Source organism: Salvelinus sp. IW2-2015, linkage group LG4q.1:29, assembly GCF_002910315.2.
Source record: "Salvelinus sp. IW2-2015 linkage group LG4q.1:29, ASM291031v2, whole genome shotgun sequence".
NCBI lineage: Eukaryota > Metazoa > Chordata > Actinopteri > Salmoniformes > Salmonidae > Salvelinus > Salvelinus sp. IW2-2015.
The window spans coordinates 37,039,021-37,058,958 of NC_036842.1; the positions used below are offsets into that span (position 1 = coordinate 37,039,021).

Here is a 19,938-nt window from a genome sequence, read left to right on the forward strand (position 1 = left end):
GAAGTAGTGCTCTATATAATTATTTAGGGTGCCATTTGGGACACARACAGTGACTAGAGAGACATGAAGCCCATCCTTGATTTGACCCTGTACTGCTCTTTATAAAAAATATAATTCACTGAGTCATGGGAAAGAAAAAACAAAATCACTCCAAGTCTATGATCTGCCTGATGAATCTGATGAATCATAACTTATTTTAAAAAATAATGTTAGGATTGGGAGCCAAGCAAAATCACACGTTTAGTCTCTGACGGACTAATATATTCTGTTCTATTAATGTTGAATGTCTCACTGAATGTAAAGCACTCTTCACTTTGTAAAATGATGCAGACACAAGAGGGAGGCATTTCATTTGTTTTTCATAACAATTTAGCAAAGTAACAAATTATACAAACTTTTCAGTATACACTGAGTGTACAAAACATTAGGAACACCTTTCTAATATTGAGTTGCACCCCCTTTTGCCCTCAGAACAGCCTCAGTTCCACAGGGATGCTGGCCCATGTTGACTCCAGTGCTTCCCACAGTTGTCAAGTTGGCTGGATATCCTTTGGGTGGTGGACCATTCTTGATACACATGTTGAGTGTGGAAAAACCCAGAACCGTTGCAGTTCTTGAGACAAACTGGTGCGCCTGGCACCTACTACCATACCCCGTTCAAAAGCACTTAACTCTTTTGTCCTGCCCATTCACYCTCTGAATGGCACACATACACAATCCATGTCTCAATTGTCCCAAGGCATAAAAATCCTTCTTTAACCTGTCTCCTCCCCTTCATCTACACAGATTGAAGTGGGTTTAACAGGTAACATCAATAAGGGATCATAGCTTTCACCTTATCAGTCTATGTCATGGAAAGAGCAGGTGTCCTAATCTTTTGTCCACTCAGTGTACATGGCTCTAGTCAGAAGTAGTGCATTATATAAGGATTAGGGTSCATTCTGGGTTAGGGTTACCCTACGTAGCCAGTGATTAGAGGCATGAAGCTCACCCTTGTTTTGATGCTATACTGTTCTTTACAACAAAAAAAGATMATTCACTGAGTCCTCACTCCAAGTCCATGGTCTGCCTGATGACATTTTGTTGCATAACAAAATTAGAATTTCTGACTTAWTAATATATTCGGTTCTATTCTATTAGTGTTCTCGTTGAAAAAAAAATAACTCTAAAGATGCAGGTAACTGCCAAAATGAAGGAAACATTTGAGTAAATGAGGGATACAAAGCAGGYGCGGTTCCTGAATTAAGCAATTAACATCCCATCACACTTAGGGTCATGTATAAAAACTCTGTTTCCCATTATTTTGGCTACCATGGCTAGAAGAGATCTAAGAGACTTTGAAAGAGGGGTCTCACAGGACAATATGGGATTAAAGTGTGTGTGTGTGTGTGTGTGTGTGTGTGTGTGTGTGTGTCTCAGTCACCACATTTCAACCCAATTGAACACTTATGAGAGATTCTGGAGTTCCGCCTGAGAGCGTTTTCCATCACCAACAAAACACTAAATTACGGAATTTCTCACGTAACAATGGTGTCGCATCCCTCCAATAGAGTTCCAGACACTTGTAGAATCTATGCCAAGACGCATTGAATCAGTTCTGGCTCGTGGTGGCCCAACACCCTATTAAGACACTATGTTGGGGTTTCCTTTATTTTGGCAGTTACCTGTATGCTGCTTTACAAGAAGCGTAATAATCATTCCTTCACATGGATAACACACACAATGTGGATTCCTTCACATGGTAACACACACACAACTGTGGATTCCTTCACATGGATAACACACAACACTGTGGATCTTATAATGGATAACACAAACACTGTGGATTCCTTCACATGGATAACACACAACACTGTGGATTCCTTCAACATGGATAACACACAACACTGTGGATTCCTTCAATATGGGATACACACAACACTGTGGATTTTCACATGGCTAACAACAACACTGTGGATTCTTCATTGGTAACACACAACACTGTGGATTCCTTCATATGGATAACACACAACACTGTGGATTCCTTCACATGGATAACAATGTTGACTTTGTGAAATAATGAAGACAAAAAAAAAAATCTGGCATTTAAACTAGTTTATTTCATACTTAAAACTTCTCCGAAAAGGGTGCATGTTATGGTGGCATGCAGTGAAACACGAGGCTGTTTTCTGTATACATGGAAACCGTAGTGTTAACTGAGGGATGTCAGAATAGTTGTTTTCATAAGTAACAACATTCAAATGTCAGTAAATGTACATTAATTTCTCTGAGCAAACTCCTGGATGTAGAAACTAATTTGGAGGTCCAGTTGAGATCTGTACATTCCAAACAAACACATCTTAAAACTCATGACAACACAAAAATTCATATAGAAAAAACATATACCTGTAAGAAATAATACACAAATCTTCCTTTTCAGTACATATAATACTGTCCCAGTAATCTCTATAAATCTGACCTGGAACCAGGTGGGCAGGGAACTTGCATAGCACTGCTTTACTTATAGTTAAATTTAACCACAAGTCACAATGTCCTTATTAACGGATCAATATAAAATACAATATATATTTTTTTAAATGTAGTAATTCATAGAATTTTGAAATTAACATGAAACATTGTGTAATTCCCAGGGTATTAAGGTCTTTGGCAACAGATCAAGTCTAAAGATGACTTGGAGCAGAATTCATAACGGCATGTCAAGCAGACTTTGAATAAAAATTCATAAGGCATTGTAAAAAGGCAAAYATACATTWGTCAAACAGTTTTTCTACCGATTCCCTACCTGAAATGACACCATGTCACCAGTCATATACTGACTAGTGTAGCATATTTCAAGGGGTSCTGTTGTATTGGTTAGTGTCACATGTTGGCTTCCTTTAAGTCCTCTTTCTATTCTACACTGCATTCGGAAAGAATTCAGACCCCTGGACTTTTCCCACGCCTTTCCAAATGATGTCCAATCAATTGAATTTACCACAGGTGGACTCCAATCAAGTTGTAGAAACATCTCAAGGATGATCAATGGAAACAGGATGCACCTGAGCTCAATTTGAGTCTCATAGCAAAATGTTGAAAAAGTAAAAGGGGTCCGAGTACTTTCCAAATGCACTATAAATTCAACTTGGCCAGTTTGTAGAGATTAGCACCCACTTCTAGACTATGCYCTTCAGACGACAGGTGAGGCTAACACAACGAATGATAAACAGTACAAAGCTCACTAGCTACTGAAGAGGCTTTTAAAATTGAGTTAACTTTTCATTGTGAGGCATTACTTCAGTCCATAGACATCGTCCTAGTTAGTATGAAGAAAAAAATGCCAGACTGGAACACTACCATCCTGGGAACACAGTCATTAGGGCCGACTAGCGAAAATGAGCATTTCTTATTGGACAGGTTGATGTAGCTCCTCCCTGTTTTCTAYGGTTTGGTCCCTAGCGCCTCTGGGACATTGCTGTTTGAGACCGACAAGATCTGTTGATTACATTCATGTAAAGCATATGTGTTGTAATGATGACAATCAGATGTTCATCATTGATTAGTAATGCCTGACCTGTGTCTATAAACTCCTGTCTGTCATGTGAACTGATTGAGATGGTGGTTGCTAAGAGAAAAGACGTTATACACTGCCCGTCTAGTCTTAACTATAGGATATAACGTCTCAATCAGAATCACATGAATTACACTATGATGATAACATGAAAAAGTGGTCTATTTGCTTCTTAGAATGTTAAAACAAAAACTCCACATACAAGCTGAAGGCTTGGAGCCAAACTGTCATCCACTTAAAAAGAGATTTAATGAGGCAAGTTAGGATGTTTGTAGGAAGTTCATGATGGGTGCAAAAATAATATGCCGACGTAATCCATCATTTGAAAGCTTGAAATGAATGTCTGAAATGAACCAAGGCACAAAGGCGGGATAAATGAATGTCTGAAATGAACCAAGGCACAAAGGCGGAAAAAGTAGATATGAAATGGTGCTGAAAATGAACCAAGGCACAAAGGAGGGATAAATATGAGATGTCTGAAATGAAACCAAGGCACAATGGAGGGAGTAAATGAATAAAGTGAGATGACTTCGAACTAAAGTCACCATTTGTTCTCCTCTCCTAACACTGTTGCTTGTGGCCTTCAGCTGAGGCATGTAGCTAGGACCGGGGCCTGGCTGTCCGTCAGGGGACTGTCCCTCATCGTGGGGCGTGGTCTGCTGTGACCTCCTCCAGGGGCAGAACCGGAGTGAAGCCAACCCCTGCTCCTCCATCTCCAGCTGGTTCTGTCCCCGCGGTCTCTGCTTTCGCTAGCCCCAGCGTGAACGACTGAATAGGGGTAGTGCGCCTGGTGGGACTTGCCCAACTACCCTCCTGGCTCTCCTCGCTGTCCAGCAGGGGTTGGTGGACTCGGAGCGGCGAACTGGGCGTCTGGGACTGTGAGGAGCGCACTGGGGGTCTGGAGCAGAGTGCAGGGGGACTGGGAGGAAGGAGGCAGGGGGACTGGGGAGAGTGCAGGGGAACTGGGGAGAGTGCAGGGGGACTGGCCTTGTAGCCGTTGGATGCCACCACCGACGAGTACTGGACAGTGGCTGGTCGTGGTCTGGCCCGAGTCACGCTCCTTCCTCGCTGTCCGAGACACTCTGGCGTGGTGTCGACATGCAAGAGGAGCCGCCAATGCCGCTGCTGTGCTCCTCCAGACAGGTACTTGTCCTTCTTGAGAGGCAGGCCCGCCTTATCCTCTTCGCACAGCGACTTCCTGTCGAATACGTCCACCTCCACCACACTCAACATCGCCCAGCACACATCTCCTTGGGACTGACAGCCTGAGATTGAAAAGGAGGGTTAAGTCAAGTTCTATGTAAAGTATATTTCACATCCATCGTTATTAACACTGAGAATTGTTTTTGTCAAATGACTGAAATGGATGCACATCTGCATCTAGCAACATTGTGCTTAGTGAATAGAAAGCATAGTAATTAGGGCTGGGAATTGCCAGGGACTCACGATACGATATTATCACCATAACTAAGGGACTCGCCTCCCGGTGTGGCGCAGTGGCTAAGCACTGCATCGCAGTGCTAGCTGTGCCACTAGAGATCCTGGTTCGAGTCAGGCTCAATTGGCCCAGTGTTTGTCCGGGTTAGGGGATGGTTTGCGCAGCAGGGATGTCCTTGTCCCATCGCGCACTAGCGACTCCTGTGGCGGGCCGGGCGCAGTGCACGCTGACACGGTCGCCAGGTGTACGGTGTTTCCTCCAACACATTGCTGCGGCTGGCTTCCGGTTTTAAGTGGGCAGTTTTGTCAAGAAGCAGTGCGGGCTTGGCTGTGTTTCGGAGGACGCACGGCTCTCGACCTTCGCCTCTCCCGAGTCCGTACGGGAGTTGCAGCGAGGAGACAAGACTGTAACTAATTATCAATTGGATACCACAAAATCGGGGGGAAAAAGGGGTTAAACCCCCCCCCCCAAAAAACAAATAAACATACTAAGGGAGCTCGGCCATACTCTAATACTTCACAGCATTACTGCATCCTGTTACATAGCCATCTATTAATTTAGCCCAAAACTAACACCTCTATCCTTCTTCTACTGCTAAATTTATTTATTTTACACCCCATTAATTTCTATTTCGCACATTCTTCCATTGCCATAATCTTAGCATTGCCAGTGTTTTACTTGCCTTAGCCCGACTGGGCGCCACAGCGGAGGCGAGGTCCCTTAGTATGGTGATAATATCGTATCGTGAGTCCCTTAGCTATGGTGATATATCGGTAGTCGTGAATGGTCCTTAGTATGGTGGTGAATATCGTGTAGGTCCGTTGATTGTATCGTACTCGAGCGCCATTTAGGGTGATATTGCTCGGGGTCCTTGATGTGATCGTATCGTGAGGTCCGTATGGGCTAAACTGTAGTTAGTTGGTGATGATATCGTATCGTGAGGTCCCTGTAGTATGGTGATGGAATATCGTTATCGTGAGGTCCCTAGTATGGTGATAATATCGTATCGTGAGGTCCCTTAGTATGGTGATAATATCGTATCGTGAGGTCCCTTAGTATGGTGATAATATCGTATCGTGAGGTCCCTGGCAATTCCCAGCCCTAATTACTATGCCTTTCTATTCATTMATTTGCTCACATTGTATATAGACTTATTTTTCTACTGCATGTTTGTTTTACTCCATGTGTAACTCTGTGTTGTTGTATGTGTTGAACTGCTTTGCTTTATCTTGGCCAGGTCGCAATTGTAAATGAGAACTTGTTCTCAACTTGCCTACCTGGTTAAATAAAGGTGAAATAAAATGTTTAAAAAAAGCATTTCATATCATACCGCCAAGACATGCTACCCGCTCACCATTACAATAACAGGGGAGGTTAGCATTTTTGGAGGGGTATGATGTTTGTGCTTCTGTAAATTTCACACTTGTCATTATTCACAATTCAATTAAAATTTTCCGTAATCATTGTAGCATCCACATTCATGCAGAAGTGTTAAAAAACAATAAAATTCTTATTTTCAATAAAAGTGACTCCAAAATGACACAATACAATGACAACAGTTCAYCTGATATGGATGAGAATACCCTCAAATTTAAGCTGACAGTCTGAAATTTAACCTCGTAATCATTGTTTGGTTTCAAATCCAAACTGTTGAAGCATAGAGCTAAAGGAAGAACACTTCCCTGTCCCAAAAAATTACAGAGGGTACTGTAAGTCACAAGTGACTCAGCCAGTGTGATGTTCTATAAAGTTTGAAAATACAGCACTCTCCCATAGATCTGCACAGGAGGCACTACCACTTACTTTGGAGGGGAAATCAGGCGACCAGTTAGCGATAGTGCTGTTGGACGGATCTGGAACTGGTGGCCAGATCTTTGTTATCCTACAGAGGAAAAGGACAGAGCTTCATTAGAACATGTTGTATAGGACTCATCCCAAATGGCACCATATTCCCTATGGGCTCTGGTCTAAAGTAGTACACTATATAGGGAATAGGGCTCTGGTCTAAAGTAGTACTCTATATAGGGAATGGGTGCCATTTGGGATGCAGATTTAGTATCACACACTAGCCTTGTATTAACATGAGTGAAGGCTCTTGACCAATGGACAAGGGCGCTATGAATAAGAGAGTCTCTCCATACACATTCCTATGTTTTTCCTTGGGAGTGTTTACTTGTTAAAACACACGCTGATGTGTGTGGTATGAAGTGTTTTTGTCCCAGCAGTAACGCGTCAGCAAGAGAGCATGGTTGAACTAATCTGCTATTAAGTGCGGAGGAAATTAATATTCATGACATACTATGCTGTTTTTTGACTTAAAGAATTGKCCATTGTTATATGATAGTATTTTTTACTGATACAAACTTGTCTTGTGTGACTTAGTCATAAAATCTGAGCGTATAGATTTATGAGCCGTTTGGGTGTGACCGCAGTATGTGTTTACGATCGGCARGAATTTAGCTATGTGGGAAGTGCAGGGAGGAACAGAGAATTGTGGCGATAYCAGCTATCTTGATCTACACAGACGYGCTAAATTACTTTTTTACGTGTTCCCAGGGCCTGTTTCTGCACATCTGCATACTGTCGAAAATAAAAGGATGTACTTTCCATRAAAGGAAACTTGATTCGTGAATCTTTCAACTCTGAACTATTCTTAGTGATGGTTGATCGATTCATTTTTGCAAATCTGATAAAAAAGTTGTTTGAAAGAATCTGCGGTCTCTCTTCCTGTAGAATTTCTGACACACAAGTTTCAATAAACATTGTTTGTTGAGTACCTGAAGTCAAAAGTGCAATCGTGCCCAGAATATTCAAATATGTCTGACTCGGGGGGGGGGGGGGGGGTGGGTTTACAATGAATGTGTGTTCACAACCCTGAGTCAATGCTCTTACAACTCAACATCACACTGAAGCAATTGTACACATTCAAATGTAAAATGTAGAGTAGTACATTCTATTTCAAACAATTCACCAGTATGTGGTTGTGACTTACAAGTCAATTTTGTACATGCAGAGGGACACAGTTAGCACTATGACAAACAGGAAGCCGAAGCACACAGCCACCACGRTGGCTTCCATCTGCCCGGGAGCTGAGGGACAAACACATAGAGTTACATAACAAGAACAGTAGAACGGACAACCATCTTGGTCAGGAAAACAATCCTTCAAAAAACTGTGGACAAACACAGATTGAAGATCTAGTACAACTACTGCAGGGAAAAGAGCCAGGAGGACACACTGAATAGAATCAAGTAGTGACTATKAAATGTATTTGCACCTTAAAAAGTGTTGAGGACTGGAGGTCTTAACTAGACATATTGCAGATTGAGTCAATGTCAGGATGTTACATAGACAAAGCATTATCGGGATACAAAATATATAGAACAGTACTGGAATGGAACATTCGGAAAGTATTCAGACCCCTTCCCTTTTTCCACATTTTGGTACGTTACAGCCTTATTCTAAAAAAGGAATACAATTCTAAAAAGGATTTTCCTCAATCTACAAAATAACAAAATGTGGAAAAAGTCAAGGGATCTGAATACACTGTATATATCATGAAGTGTCCGTTAAACAATGCTTCACTCACCATACATCAGAGTATTGAATGACAGGTCCGATCCATTTGTAGAGCCTTGTACTGTAGAGGCCATGATCCGCACCACCTGCTTACTGTTACTGGCCAGGCCCTCCACTGTGTAAGAGTAGGTGTCCGGGGAGACAACTATTGCTGAACAAAGAAATTCATACAAACTCATGTTGTTTTTCCTGAATCGCAGATGTAAATGTTTAAGTTGGACAAATACCAGCACTAACTGTACTTACAAATATCAGTACTTCCTGGTATATCTAATAACAGTAAAGGAGATCCATAGACAGAACAACATATTTCATAAAAAGGTATGATTAAAGGGATACTTCAGGATTTTGGCAATGAAGCCTTTTATCTACTTGAACTTCCTTCAAACTGCACGCAGAGACATAAAAATGGTATCCACGAGTTAATCTGACTGGGGAAGTAGATAAAGGGCTTCATTGCCAAAATCCCGAGGTATTCCTTTAAGTACACCATGTTTATATTGGAGAAGGCGACACCTTTAAGTAGGGACGCCTTTAAATTGATCATGCAGTGAGATGGAAGTTATTTTCTGGTTGGTTGTGAGCAAACTTGTCCAACAAAAATATAGGATATATTTGTTATCTTAAGGGGGAAGGAGTTACAGCCTTTTGGTTTTCTATTCATTTACTGAACAAAAATATAAAAATCCAACATGTAGTGTTGGTCCCATGTTTAATGAGCTGAAATAAAAAGATCCCAGAAAAGTTTCATACGCACAACAAAGCATATTTCTCTAAACGTATTAACATCCCTGTTAGTGAGCATTTCTCCTTTGCCAAGATAATCCATCCACCTGACAGGTGTGMCATATCAACAGGTTGATTTAAACAGCATGATCATTACACAGGTGCACCTTGTGCCGGGGACAATAAAAGGTCACTAAAATGTGCAGTTGTGTCAAACAAAATGCCACAGATGTCTCAAGTTGAGGGAGCGTGTAATTAGCATGCTGACTGCAGGAATGTGCGCCTGAGCCGTTGCCTCCAATGTCGTTTCAGAGAATTTGGCAGTACGTCCAACCGGCCTCACAACCGCAGACCACGTGTAACCACGCCAGCCCAGGACCTCCACATCCGGCATCTTTACCTGCGGGATCATCTGAGACCAGCCACCTGATGAAACTGTGGGTTTGCACAACCTAAGAATTTCTGCACAAAATGAAACCGTCTCAGGGAAGCTAATCTGCGCACTCGTCGTCCTCACCAGGGTCTTGACCGGACTACAGTTCGGCATCCTAACCGACTTCAGTGGGCAAATGCTCACCTTYGATGGCCACTGGCACGCTGGAGAAGTGCGCACTTCACGGATGAATCCYGGTTTCAACTGTATTGGGCAGCATTTAACACCATGGTACCCTCCAAACTCGTCATTAAGCTTGAGACCCTGGGTCTTGACCCCACCCTGTGCAACTGGGTCCTGGACTTTGATGGGCCGCCCCCAGGTGGTGAGGGTAGGAAACAACATCTCCACCCCGCTGATCCTCAACACTGGGGCCCCACAACGGTGCGTTCTCAGCACTCTCCTGTACTCCCTGTTCACCCATGACTGCGTGGCCATGCACRCCTCCAACTCAATCATCAAGTTTGCAGACGACACTACAGTGGTAGACTTGATTACCAACAACGACGAGATGGCCTACAGGGAGGACGTGAGGGCCCTCGGAGTGTGGTGTCAGGAAAATAACCTCACACTCATTGTCAACAAAACAAAGGAGATGATCGTGGACAGGAAACAGCAGAGGGAGCAGCCCCCTTTCCACATCGACGGGACAGTAGTGGAGAAGATGGAAAGTTCCTCGGCGTACACATCACGGACACAAACTGAAATGGTCCACCCACACAGACAGGGTGGTGAAGAAGGCGCAACAGCACCTCTTCAACCTCAGGAGGCTGAAGAAATKTGGCTTGTCACCGAAAACACACAAACTTTTACGGATGCACAATCGAGAGCATCCTGTCGGGCCTGTATCACCGCCTGGGTACGGCAACTGCGTCGCCCACAACCGTAAGGCTCTCCAGAGGTTTAGTGAGGCTGCACAACGCATCACCGGGGGAAAAAATTAACCTGCCGCTCCAGGACACCTACACGCACCCGATGTCAACAGGAAAAGGCCAAAAGATCATCATAGGGCAAAACAACCACCCGAGCCAACTGCCATGTTCACCGCGCTTCCATCACAGAAGGTGAGGTCAGTACAGGTGCATCAAAAGCGGGGACCGAGAGAACTGAAAAAACAGCTTCTATCTTAAGGCCATGCACACTGTTAAACAGCCATCACTACATAGAGTGGCTGCTGCCACATACTGACTCAAATCTCTAGCCAACTTTAATAATAAAAAAATTGATGTTAATAATGGTATCACTAGTCACTTAAACAATGCCACTTTATATATGTTTACATACCCTAACATTACTCATCTCATATGTATATACTGTACCATCTTACTGCAATCGGCGCAATCCATATATTTATATGTACATATTAATTCCTTTACACATTGTGTGTAATAAGGTAGTTGTTGTGGAATTGTTAGATTACTTGTTAGATATTACTACACGGTCCGGAACTAGAAGCAAAGCATTTCGCTACAACTCGCATTAACATCTGCCTAACCAATGTGTTAAATGGTGAACCAATAAAAAAATGATTTCAATGGAAGTCGTGGTGGGTGAGTGGTTTGCTGACGTCAACGGTTGTGAACAGAGTGCCCAATGGTGGCGGTGGGATTATGGGTATTGTGCAGGCATAATGCTAACAGACAACGAACATAATTTGTATTATTATCAATCATGGCAATTTTGAATCCGCCACAAGAATACTGGGATGAGATCCCTGAGCCCATTGCTCGTGACATTCATCCACCGTCTCAACACCTCATGTTTCACATGATAATGCACGACCCCATGTTTGCAAGGATCTGTAAACACATTTCCTGGAAGCTGAAAAATGTGTGTACGGCCAGCATGTTCAGTTCCCGCCAATATACAGCAATTTCGCACAGCCATTGAAGAGGAGTGAGACAATATTCCCACAGGCCACAATCAACAGCCTGATCAGCTCTATGCGAAGGAGATGTGTCGTGCTGGATGAGGCAAATGGTGGTCACACCAGATACTGACTGGTTTTCTGGTCTACTGATCCATTTTTTAAAGGCACCTGTGACCAACATATGCATATCTGTATTAGAGCCTAATACATGCATTTCATTTGGATTGATTTCCTTATATGAACTGTAACTCGGTAAAATCGTTGAAATGTTGCGTTTATATTTTTGTTCAGTGTACTATATAGTAATACATCTACAAGGTGGGCTTCCTTACAGTGCTCCTTGCCTCCCGTGCTGTAGAATATTGTGTAGTKTGTGATGAAGCCTCGCTGTTTGTCCAGTGGAATCTCCGTCCATTCCACCTCGGCGTTGCTCTTCCCTGTTCKCCTCACTTTCACAGAGGGACCCTCCAGTGGAGCTGCATCAACCAGAACCGGTGGGGAAAACAGCAGTGAACATTATTTCAACATTTACATGTTTGCCACCAGCTACTGTAGCAAATATCATAACACTGGTATATCAATGATTGAAATGTATGTGGCGATTTCAGAGACACAGATAAAGCCTAGTCCTGGACTGAWGAGCTATTTCAGTGGAGAATCTCCATTGAGCATGCTTTTTAGTCCAGGACTAGTTTTAATCTGTCTGTAAAACCAGGATTACTCCTAATCTGTGTCTGAAAGCACTCCTATAGATACTACACTGTGTATACTGTAGTGACTAGTACTAGTTCGGTTTCTTACCTCCTTGTTCCAGAAAGGATGCAGTGGTTAATGGTTTCCCAGTCCACCCAGAGTACATRGGATACACAGATATATTGTAGAGCTTGAATCTCTGAAGGTTACCTTGATGGGGAACAGTACAATAACGCTTGGATTTATTTCATCACAGTTTTGATTGATCAACAAGTTTTTCATAATCAATTAGTTGATGGGTTTGATTTAACTTGTTATTTTAATCTAACTCATCCCTAGTCAACATGATAACCATCAAAATCTGTAGAAAGACATACACGGAGTAGCCAAACTACAAGATAATCATCAGTTAAAACATGGCATTGTTAGGTTCTAACTAAACAGAGTAAAAACTAACGGACTAGGAAAAGCCCCAACCAAGTTTATTCACCCACTGGTTCAAACAGCTGCAACGACAAAGACATGTTTACACCAGCACTTATTCCTTCCTTCTATGCCGAGTCGCTCCTTACACATCTGGACAGCCAATACATCTCTGTTGCTAGACAAGACTTTAGTAATGCCTGTTCTTTCTCACTTCCTCTTACCTGACCTCRGCACAAATTCCTCACTCCTCCCCAACTCACGGCTTCCTACCTTATCTGTTGACTGAAATCAGACTGTGGCCCTTCAATAACATGCTCTTCCTGCACTCCCCTTTCTCACTCAGTAGATTTCCATAACCTCAGTTCTAATATGGTAACATGAATAAGGATATTTCACATTTAGAAGTTACTACCCATCAGCATGTGTCTCAGTCTTACCTTTAATGGGTGCCTTYCTGTTGTGTCTAGGTTCTCTCTGCCAGTCAATCACGCCATCGCTGACCGAAACCCACTCCAGGACATACTCAGTCACCCCTGTCGTCTCCCCATTGGGCGGCTGCCACTCCACCCACAGCCTCCTGTCCTGGTTAAAACAACTGAGCGATGCCACTGGAGGGGGCTCTGAAATACASAGCACACACACAGAWACAACATGACATCATGATAGGAGCATCTCAAAGGCAGTGTTAACATGCAGAACACATGACGTCACTATTGTCTCTTTTGACCAACATTCAGTTGTTGCTTTGAGAATTGTAATAACATAAAACGTTAATATAATATATTACCCAATATCATTCATTATTATTGGTAACATTTTACAAAGGAAAAATGAGAAAACATATAGCTGACAAGGTCACACACCGTGGGCCAATTTAGGAATGCCCAAAGAAGCTCGGGGAGACTCGCCAACAGAATTCCAGGCCTTCAATTCAATGGAGCCTCTTCTCTTGTCAGACAGTGGAATCTGGTAAAGGGGGATAATTTTCCTCTCCTGCGACCTGGAGTTCAGCTCAGARCCATTGACCGGCACAGCCTCCCAGGCTCCATCTTGGATCTTGATGTTGTAGCCTCGTATCCTTCCATTGGACTCCACTGGATCCTATGATGGGAAGGCGGCAACGATCAAGTCACCACAGGGTTCTACGCTGACCTTTGTTACAAGGAGSACGTGTGCGCCCAAGATGAAAAATGTAGGCGCACACAAAGAAATGTAGGAGCATAATTCAAAATATTTGAGGTATTAAAACTAGAATCCTTCATTTTTCTAGGCATACTGGCGCTCCTAAATTAAAATTCCAAGTCGCACAGCAAAATATTTAGGTTCATATACTAGTAAAATGGTTGCACTGTAGAGCCCTGCACCAGTAATTATTCAAGCCATATAGCTAGTGATAAATCAGTAGTATGGTCAGCATGGCCTTCATTACCTTACATATCACTTCCACTCGCCGCTCACTTTTGCCTTGACTGGGAATGACCACTCTCCATAGGTCTGGTTTACTTGTAGGCTCTGGGTAAAGAAGACAACAGGAAATCACTCACCAATTTCAGACATAATGATACAACGTGGGCAGTCCATATAGACTACCTACCTGGATCACACTCAATATTATTGCACTTAAATCACACACACACACACACACACACTGTCACCACTTCAGTTCTACAGCTTTACATGGTTGACCACAATGCTAAATGAAAGATGATAGTATGACATTTGCTTGTTGTCATGGTTACTCACTGTCCTCTGGGGTCCTGGCGGTAGTGTTAGTGCTCCAGTCACTCCAGTAGCCGTAGCCCGTGTGATGCATACAGCGGACCTGCACTACGTGCTCCATGTCTGGCTTAAGGTATTGGAGACGGAAAGACTCCTTGCTACTTTCAGTGTCATTTGGGGGTACCTAAAAGAGTAAATTAAATGGATATGACAACTGACGGACATGAGGGGGMAACAAACTTGTGCGTACAGAACGCTGACTTGAAACAGCGCCAACAACACAGATGAGAGTAACATGTTTGATTCACTGTTGAGAACACCTAAGAATGAGAATAGATGACTTAATAAAGGCCCAGTATGGATCTTTGTGGGCGACCTGACCAAATTAACATAGAAATGTGAGCTATAGATTCTCATGAAAGCAACTCTGATAAGCAGTAGAACYGTACGATGTGCGCTATTTTTATTCTTCCTGTCCCCGTGTTCCGCTTTTGCGTCTTTTTACTTTCGGTTTTGAACACCAGCTTCAAACAACTGAAAAGAATACATTTTTGTTACTGAAAATATATTTATTAGCCCGCTGATCAATTTCCCCAAATAAATTTTGGGGGGGGGAGACTGAGTCGGGGTCTCAACTTCCTGTTGAGAGTTAGAATAGCAGAGTTTCTCTCTTGGTATGTCAGTCACTAATAGTCACTCAATTAGCCCATGTCAGCTAAATTGTTTAAGATTGGTAAGTTAGTCTAGCAGCCAGCTATCTAAACTTGTAGTAAGCATGGTTGAATTACTGATCGGGAGTCCCCATTGATCATCAGATGATATATTAAAAACTGCAAACATTTGTCTTCACCCAATGGCAAAATGTGTAGAATTGCAGCAAACTTTTTTGCTCTGCCCGGAGTACCCCTGAACTAACCCCTCATGGGCATTTTGTTAATGGCACGTATCCTTTCCATTCATTTTGATAAGACTACACAGATGGACGTAGACTTATCTCGACATTAGTCAACTTCTGAAGTTTAAAAAACATTGAACAAACTGAATTTGCAGTGAATCATCCCTTTAACTTGCACTGAGATTGTTGCTATTTACCTCAGTCCAGACTCCAGCACCCACAGTGCAAAACCTGATGTTGTATTTCAGTTTGACAACAGTTTCATGGATAGGGTGCTTCCAGCTCACTAAGAGAGTCCTGGAAAAGTTATTCTCTGAAATAATATTGACGTCTGATGGGGGATTCGTTTTCACTGCAAAAAAGGTCACACACACACACACACCATTAAACACTGGAGGAAGATAATCAATGYAACTTAAAAGGGCATTTGGAATGTCCGTTTGCCTCCACTTACCCATTTCATTAGGATCAGTTATGAACAGAATGTCCGATCGAACYTTCCCCAAATTGTTTTCCACGTCTACCCATATATCCAGTTCCATATAGCTTGGAAAGGTACCGAAGTAGATGCATCCACTGCTTCTCTGAGCTTTTGTGCTGTAGTTCTGGTTTATGGCACTGCAGAAGAACACAAACAAATCTTCACACACCATTTTGAAAGAAAAAAAAAGGTACATAATCACAATAATGATGTACATTTTTAAACAATTAGAATATCAGCAATTTACACAAGACACATACACTTTTAAATGGGGTTCTCAAAACTGGAGCCAGGTTTTCCATTCACTGATTATTGAGAGCTATTGACAACTAAATGTTGATATCAATCATGTATCTAACCCCATTTAACTTTCTCACCCATCACTGTAGCCTCTATATGACTTGGCTGGCCTTCCTTAGCTCTTCGTAGACTAAGTCATTGGTACGTTTTCATTCATAAGGCCACACGGAGACAGCTCTCATTTTACCTGAGTACCTACATTGTCCTGCAGACAAATGACAAATATCGGCTACGCTCACATGACCGTATCTTGTTGACTGTGCCTAAGGCCCGTACTGACCAGCGTTAAAAAAAGCACTCCAGTTCTCTGCCCCATCCACTTGGAACGAGCTACAAAAGGACATGAAATTACAAGAGCTTGTCTCTGAACGAGTTCACAGTACACATCTAGATGTGTATAAGAGAGAGCTGTCAATGTGTTGACCCTAGATCCACCATACCTCCCCAATGCTTCATGTCTGCTCAATGTGTAAATGTATGTTTTTAAAACTGTAGTACTTTGTTGTAAAATAGATTTGTTTATCTCAATGAGACCAACCTGGTAAAACAACATAAAACACGTGTATAGGGACTCTTACATTACACTTCCAAACAAGGTGAATGTTGTGCTTATCGTCTCGTCCATTTTCCCAGGCTGCCATGTGCACGTCACATTAGAGGAAATCTGTCGGTCAGACTGGACAGCCATGCAGGACAAATTCTCWGGCTTCTCAGGAGGATCTGACCAAGAAACCAAACAGCTGCTGTTATTTCATGCRAGAGAAACAAAACCAACAGCCACTGACCTACTGCACTGAGCAGGTTGGGATCAATTCATTTCAATTCAGGAAGTCATTTGAAACTGAACTGACCCCAACCCTGACACAGAGAAAGCTTTAGGGTCCTTCAATGTGAATATGAAAGAAAATTGCACATTAAATATTCCTTTGGAGGAATTTGGATTTTATTTCTGTACTAAATGTTAGCATTTTTATCTAAATGTTAGCATTTGAATTACTCAGAAATTAGATTGAAATAGAGATATTTACCAAATGAACACCTAAATTCAAACCTAAATTACAGGCAAATACTTACATTACGTGGACATTATGTTAMATTTTTACATGAAATAACCCTTTATTGATGTGAAATCCCTGGCATACTTACACCCTTTGGTCAATTGAATCCCATGGATTGTTGTACTATTGTTAAAGAACGAGGGAGATTCATTCTTTTTACAAAGTAACCATTTTCCAGTTTCCTTGGTGATAGGAATGGTTACGTTAACAGCTGAGTCGTTTATCTTGGTGTACTGCTCTTTGGGCACTGTGACGCCACCACTCGTCCAGTAGATGTCGTCCACTGTGGCTTTAGCAGCTCCATAGACTACACAGGTAGCGGTGAATTCCTTCCCAATTTCCACTGTTGGAGATTGTGGGATTATTGTTCCGTAGTTTGTGAAAGAACCTTGAAAAACACCAGAGCGCACAATGTACGGWGAATTTTACACCGACGGAAAAGTAAGAGTACAAAGCTCACTTTCATTTAAGCACAGAAACTTTAAAGGGTTTATGTGCAGTAGAGGTTTATTCAAACATATCAGACTGAGTCGCTCTGGATAAGAGCGCMTTCTGAGCAGTGCTTAATTACAAAAAATATAATTTAAAATGTAGTGGTACACTTACTAGAAGTGAGCCTACAGGCCAGACATGCTAAGGACAGGATCTGCAGCAAACGGTATGATGACTGGTCCATGATGCCTGAGGGAAGATTCACAAATTCAGACTCACTAAGACTAACCTACATTTTATCCCATCACTGGTACATGGGTTAGGCACCTTATTTTATATTGAGTACTTTACCAATAAGTCACAGTTAAATTTTATGAGGCCTTCCCTCTAACGAGGGCCTTTAGCGAATGAAACAAATGATGAAGCCAGCTAGGTATAGCTAAAACCACAAAAGCATGGATAGGTACTGTAGCTAKCAATATTATTAGGAACAAACAGTAGCTAGCTAACTTACTCTTGGCAGACAATAATATGACAGCTTCAAAAGAAATACAATATTATCTTGCTCTGCCTGCTAACGTTACTTGTAACAGTAACTCCATCATATGAAAGAGTTATCAATAAGGTTGTAAACGTGATTATTTTAGATAACTAGSTAGCTAGGAAAATACCAGAATGCTGATTGTGTTTGCTGCTCAATGTCCAGAAACCTCTCAGCTTTAGATGTGGTTCTATTTGACGCCTTGATCAAATGTAGCTAGGCAAGTCAGTTAAGATCAAATTATTATTTACAACGACGGCCTACTCCGGCCAAACCCGGACGACGCAGGGCCAATTGTGCRCCGCCCTATGGGCCTCCATATCACGGCCGGATGTGATACAGCCTGGATTCGAACCAGGTACTGTAGTGACKCCTCTTGCACCGAGATGYAGTGCCTTAGACCGTTGCGCCACTCGGGAGCAAACAGTAGCGAGCAACATAAACGTTAGCGAAGTAACGTTAGCATATACCTAGCAAGCTAAATATAAATAATTGGGTTGTTTGGCGTTACAAGGATGTATTGTTCTATAGGGTCAGAACGACGTTAGCTAGCGTAGCCAACTAGAARACCCAGACAAGATATGACAACAACAAAAATACTCACCTTTTATGTACTTTTCTTGTTTGGTTCCTCCTTTTTTTGTAACGCTTACTTAGCTACATAAAAGTATGTAGATGTAACATATTTKAGCTAAAACCAYAAGATACCTCTTCTGGGGCTACCTTACTTTACTGTCGCCACTACCAGCAGTACATTGCATAACCATCACGAGTTATAATACTTCGGGTAGCAGCGCAAATAATACASATATATAAACATAACCATTGAGCTAAGTATGTGTCCAGTTTGACAAATACTTGTCTAGAGATYTGTGCAAACTAACTGCGCGGAATGGTTTCCCTTGTGATTTGCCAGAAGAATTGTCTGTCTCATAAATACTTACCAATCAAAACGCAGACATTAAGTTACTGTTTTCCAGTTAGTATCCACCCACTTTCCCTAAATGCGCCACGATATGCAAGGGGCGTATTCATTACGCCAATTCTGTTGAAAAACGTTTCTTAAACGGGGCTGGATCTACTTGAATTTGTCCAATAGAAACCCTAGTTTTAGTTGTAACATATGCAACTGTTTGGCTAATGATTACACCAAAGATTTGTATAAACTAACCCAATGGGAACAAATGAGTCATAGTGGGCACAACAAGCAAGRAGGGCGGCAGAGACAGCACGAGATAGCGATATCCAATTGGCGCCGTTCTCGCATATATTTGCATATTTCCGTTAGGAAACGCCTATACTGTGAAGTGCGCGTGTCCAATAACTAAATTCGCCCTTGCACTCCTAACCAACACTTTTTKAAATGTTTGTTGGTACAGGGTAAAATTGATCAAATGTAGTCCACTCTGTTCGTAACAGATTTTAGTTTTGGAAACAGAAAACTGTATTGAAATCAAATGTTTCATCAATGCGAAAAGTATCATAATTTCAGCCAAAATCCATCTTTGCTCCATTTTCTCATATTGGGCTTCCTCTCATCAAATCTAATCAAATGTTATTTGTCACAAGCGCCGAATACAACAGGAGGAGTAGACTTTACCGTGAAATGCTTACTTACAAGCCCTGAACCAACAATGCAGTTCAAGAAATAGAGTTCGTAAATTCAGATTGTCAGATTGTCCGTTCATCAATTCAGAGCGATTCGCTCTCAGTTTTAYTGACACCGGCCATATTCAACGGGTGTCGGGCGTTCGTAAATTCATCGGTTATTCTGCGCTTTGGCACACTCAGACGAGAGTG

At 42.1% G+C, this 19,938-nt stretch overlaps 1 pseudogene; it reads right to left on the reverse strand.

Moving 5' to 3' along the window:
• Positions 1-2,079: 2,079 nt before the first annotated feature.
• On the reverse strand, positions 2,080-18,989 carry LOC111961943 (interleukin-6 receptor subunit beta-like; annotated as a pseudogene).
• Positions 18,990-19,938: the final 949 nt, after the last annotated feature.